We start from the raw sequence: 6,000 nt of genomic DNA, 5'->3' as shown, positions 1-6,000 counted from the left end.
CTAAATCATTCATCTTACGTATGTATGAATGAAATACAAATATTTATAGACCCCTACACAAAATTATATGAAAATACACAACAGATGAAAAGGTGTTTTGGAAATAAATTTGTTAATATGTATAATCATGTTAGGGTTTATGCAATAAACTGCTATGGTAATAAGCTTCATTACAAAACATATATTGAAATTAGTAAGACTATTCTTAGTATATACAGCATGGCAGCATTCAATAAATAATAAGTGAGGCCAAATTTTGAATTTAAAGGTTAAAAAGAAGTACTCAAAGAAGTACTGTTTTCTATGCAAGCAAGGCAAAGGAAGAAAAAAAAATGGAAATTTTATAATGCAGATAAACAGAAGGACTGTATCAAGGTTGTACAGCAAAATGAGCAGTATAACTTCCACATTTTTCAGTTATAACAGTAATGCTGCAGTTTGTAAATATATTAAAACTAAATTTAACCTATTAAAATATAACTATTGTGGTGTCATAAAGATACACTTTGTGTTAGATTATATTCAGTTTTCAGTATTTATTTTTTAGCCTGCTAATTAGCAAAATTCAGTAAATTTGCAATGTGTTTTCCGGGCAATTTTTGTGAGACAGCGTTTGATAAGTTGTTTTTATTAACTTGGTAGAAGCATAGCATGCCGGTGCATCTAAGTAGCCTGTCTGCTTTTTTTTTCTTATAGCCAAAATTATATCAAATAGAAAGGTAAATACTACACAAGCCTAAAAGTAGCTCCACAATTGCGTTTTATTTCTTTCCTACAAATTTTTGAAAGAGGAACAAATTCTGCATAAGCAGGAACTATGAAAGAGATACCAGGTTGGTGATAGCTCCCTGACCCATTGACCCAGCCAGTATCTATCAACTGGCAACAGAAACTTAGGTTTGTAGGGCTGTATGCTGTTTGGTTCTTTTATTTTTTTTTTTTTTTCTGTCCATGTCTTTTTGCTTCAACACAGAGGAAATAAAAGAAAAAAGCAAAAGTTTGTTTGTATAGCTTGCTATGACTCACCACATGAGCTATTTGACTTTAATGGGGGCTGCGTATGATTAGCCAGCCTGAAAATTAGGATCTTATTATGTGTAGTCTGGAACTCTCAGCATATGACAGTTTTTCAGGAACTTTGAATTATTTTAGATCAGATAAGGTTTGGGAGGGACATTAAGGTAGATTAAGGGTTTTGTGTGTGCCTTTTTTTTTTTTTTCCCTAGAGGTGAAATTTCTGTTGTCACCGTATACTTAAGGACTTCTATTGAATCGTTCAGGTTTCATTCACTGCTTTTCTTCCAAAATGCTTGATGCTTTATTGCCCAAGGATTCTTACCTCTCATTACATGTCAAGTATTTTCACTGTAAGGGATTGTAATATTCTTGAATGATTGTTGTCACAGAATCATAGAAACATAGAATGCAGCTAACCTCAAGAGATCATGCAGGCAGCCGGATCAGATATTTGATGGTATCTGATATAACTGCTTTGTCTCATACTGAAATATTTCTAATTTGTTATTGTAGACTTTGATAATAAGGTTTTCATCATCTCCACTGGCAACATGTTCCAGTATTTTACTTCACTTGAAGTTTGAAAGCTTGTTTCTAATGTTTATTTCCAGTCTCATGTATTTTAAATTAAACCACTTACTTTCTGCTCTGTACTTTGAGGAAAGTGAAGAATCACTGTGATTTTTTACATTTTTCAAGGTTATTATAATGCTGATCCACTTCCATTTTTGTCTTACACTGCATGCAAACTCAATTCTTTCAGTCTTTTTTTGTAAGCCATTCTTTTCTCGAAGGATTGTCATTTTTTCCTCTATATTTTGCAAAATCGTTTTTAAAATCCAGTGCAAAAACTACTTCAGCTGAGGCACTTTGTTTTGCTGATTAGAATGAAAATTCTCATATTTTCTAAGCAAGATTCCTGCGTATAACTTCTCAACTTACTGAAAAAAAAAAATCATGTTGAAAGTTTTTCTTCTGTCAGTTAGCTGTGCTAGCTCATTGAAGTAGACCATTAAGGAGAAGTAAAGTATGTGTACCCAACAGATACTCAGGCCTGTCTCTCATACTAGGAGATTCAGTGAGCAAATTACAAGAAAATAAGGATCTGAAATACCAATGGGTGAACACTGTAATATTTTAAATATTTTTGCATGGAAATTTTTAATAGCATTACAGTTTTGTGAGTCTTCCATTTCTTCTGAAACCCACTTTTTCTAACACATATAAAGCATATTTGACATTTGTAATAATGGAATGATTAGGCATGTTACTGACATCAAGGTTTAAGGGACTAGGTGACATACGGAATTTATGTTCCACTCTAATCCATTTATCAGCCTCCTCTGGGACCTGTTTTTAAATCTAACTCAAGCCATACCAATTGGGGGGGAAAATACCCACCTAATCCAACAGCCTGGAAAACACATACATGTAAGAAATTGTTGTCTAAGCTCCCCCAAAGTCCCTTTTAAGAAAGTAAGTAAAAATATTAATGATTTATATGATGTCGTTCTCTCTGGAATCATATGGCTACTTGTTCAGATCTAGTGTTGTTCAGTTCAAGAATCAAGGGAGAAGATGATACAGATGGATTAGCTGAGCCACTAATGAATGAAATAGAAAAGTATGTAATTCCATAGAGCTGTAGTCATTAATGATTTCTTTGCACATAAAGTCAATTTTTATTTCAGTTTAAAAAAGAAAAAAAAAATAAAAAGCATCTTCCTGGATTGATAGTGCTTTCTTTTTTGGTCAGGGAGGAAAGGTTTGAGTGTACTTACATCATGCAAGTGTCTACAGTAATACTAAAATCAGTTGTTTCAAAGATATCCAAAGTGTAGATATCCAATGTAGATTGCCTAAATTTAGACAGTCTTGAAGTAGGTCTCCTGTTCCCCTGTAATAAAACAGTTGCTCTTTCTATCCTATAAACTAAGTGAAACTGCCATTTGGTTAGTAATAAGAGATGAATAGGACTAGATTTTGGTTTTACATACCTTAGCATGAATCCAGAATTATTTAATTGAAGTCAAAGTGATGTAAGGATGTTCAGTATCAGTCACATAGTACAACTTATATTGACATAGTTGATTACCTTTATAATGTAAAGAATAACATAATTATTACTATTACTTGATATTTGGCATTGGTATTATATAAAATTATCTAGAGAAATTCAACTCAGGTGCCAGTGCAGGGAGCTGTGTATTTTACATGTTCATTCAGAATAATTTGCTGCCTACCAAAGTGCCAATCTCAGGGTTTAAAGATGAAAAATACACTTCTATTAGTCAAATATTTATGACTAGAACCCACCATATTTAAACTTTGCTGACCTTTACATAGTTATGACATAAATATCATCACTTGGTTATCCTTACCATTTATCTGGCATGGAAAAAGTAAATCAAGAGGTTAAGTAGTCCCCAAGGGTAAGTTAAAATGTAGACTACTGCCATGTTGCTTTAGTATACCTAGTGTCTATCCTGGTAGGTTGATGCTCAAAGCAATAAAGTAGTTTGGTATATGATGCCATTTAAGAAAAAATAGTTTAGAAAATGAGTTTGCTGTTTCCATATTTAGTATTGTAATTGTAAAGATTGTATTTGATAGTATTTTTGTTAGATCTACAAAGCCTAACTTGCTTTCTGTGTAAGCAGTTGTGTTCAAAATGAGTTTAAAATATAACTTGCTAATACATTTATATGTTCTTTCTCATCTGAAGCCGGAAGGAAAGCCACTATGGTCATTTAGTGGGATCTCCTTCATAACATATATGGTAGGGCTTTCATTAATTATGGCTCGTAATTCAACACCTCTGACTGAATTAGAGAACATGTTTTCAAAACAGTAACCAGAATAATCTTTAACTCCTGACTTAATATTACACAGAAATAAAATAATCTTGCTAACTTCCTTATGGTTAATTACTTCCACTGTTGACTGGGAGTAGCCTGATTTGAACTTGTCTAGCTTTATTTTTTTAACTTATTTTTATTATAGCTTGATTTTGGTAGGTTGTGTGCTAGGTTTATGAATTTAAAGTCAGTGTTGCTGCTTGCAGTATTATCCTTTGTAACTACCAGGTGCTCTTTGGCAAAAGGAGGAAGTTAATGGAACAGGAGAAGGATTATAAAATGAAAAATGAAGCCTGTCAGAAGAAGGATATCAGAAAGAACCCAAGGCATCTATTCCAGGCAACATCTGGTGTCTGTGAGGCTACAAGAGGCAGCTGAAGCAGGCAGAAGTGGTACTGTGATCTATTCAATTTTTCCAGCCCTGTTTAGTAAGGATATCTTACTTAAATATAATGATGATAATGCCCCACTTGTTTTAATCTGTTGGCTGGATCACAGGAGATGGAGGAGTGTTAATTGTCAGAACGTGCCTGGTCTTTTGTTTTTCCTTGTTTCTTCTTGCCTTGATGTTTCCACTTAGTAACCAGTACCAACAGTGCCTAAAAGGAGTTGATCCATGGACATTAAGCATTCAAAACATACTGTGGTGAATTTTACTATGGATATTTACTTGTGCTTAGGAGTTATTCTAAGCTGACCAAGCTGTGGAGTTATGCAAAAGCTGACCAGGCACAGTCCTAGAGAGCTGGCTTTAGGTGACCCGGCCTAAGCATAGGGGGTTGGCCTAGATGAGAGTCCTTCCAATCCAAGTGGTTTTGTGATTCTGTGAAATTTGTATGATGAAAGAGAGATGGTTTCAGGAAAAGTCAGTGAAATATGTTTTGTTTAAACCCCCTTAGAGTTAGCAAGTCTTTACACCTAAGAGGACAGTATTTTACATTGAAAAATTTGTATCAGTAAGATTTTTTTTTTTTTTTAAATTGAAGTCATTTTTAGAAAAAAAAAATACAATTTTAGTGACAGTTCTGTATAATAAGCTGAAACGGACTTTATTTGTACTGGACAGCTTATAGACCAGGTCTACCGCATTGCATACACAGTCGTCATATGTTAATTATTAGAATGGATATAACTGTGAGTGTGATGGTGTATTTGCACTCTGTACTTTTATGTGTTACTGTGGTAGTTTGTTAATCAAAGTCTTCTGCTGTGCAGGTCTTATCTACTGTGGCAGAGCATCTGGCTAGCTTGGATGCGTGGCTTCCTCTGACCACCTCAGAACATGGATAAGATGTATGATTACTGTACCAGTCTGTGTAGACATAACTGTCACGAGTTATGTGAAAGGAGTTTACATAGCTTTGGTCAAAAATAATCAGAGAACAATATCGCAAAGCCTTTTGGCTGAAATTTGATGTTGTTAACTGCAACTGAAAATCTAAACAGATTAAGGATTTGATTATGCAGTCCTCACAAGACCCAATTTCTCACTGATTATAATAGTAAATATTTGTGGCAAAGGTTCAAATTCTTGGAATGAATATTTGTAAAACTTTGTGATAAATTTTAAAAGCTAGAACTTCAGCATTCTGTTTGGCTACTTCAGGCTTTCTACTTGGGGAACTGGAGAACTGTTCCCTAGTTCTAGCAACCATTCAGGGTGATGATTAATTGGAATATTCATTCTGTTAATTTATGAATGTGTATGGTGTGTTTTTTACATGCCACAAGGTTTTTCTGCGAATACATTTAGAGAGTTAACCCTTCTCTGAGTCCTAACATTAAACTCCACAACCAAATGTATGTTAGTTTAAGGTTTTATGGAAAGAAACAAAAACAAAACAAACAAACAAAAAATGTAAAATTGACATCCCCCCACCCCCCTGAGTTTCCATAGACAGTGGTGAAACTATAGTGGTTGGTCTAAAATAAATGTTCTTTCAAAACTGAACAAAATTATGGAGGGAAAAACACTAGTACGCTGGAAAAAGAAACATTTTTTAGCAACAACAAAAAAGTGAATCCAAAATCTTTGCATGTTTTTGGTTGGTTGTTTAATCCCATTCCAGTCATTGTTCTTGACAGTGAAATGCCACAGAAAAGAACATTGGTTAAGGAAGTTTTA

The sequence above is a fragment of the Oxyura jamaicensis genome, chromosome 5, assembly GCF_011077185.1.
Source record: "Oxyura jamaicensis isolate SHBP4307 breed ruddy duck chromosome 5, BPBGC_Ojam_1.0, whole genome shotgun sequence".
Classification (NCBI taxonomy): domain Eukaryota; kingdom Metazoa; phylum Chordata; class Aves; order Anseriformes; family Anatidae; genus Oxyura; species Oxyura jamaicensis.
The sequence above is the reverse complement of the archived record's forward strand: the minus strand, read 5'-3'. Positions refer to the sequence as shown.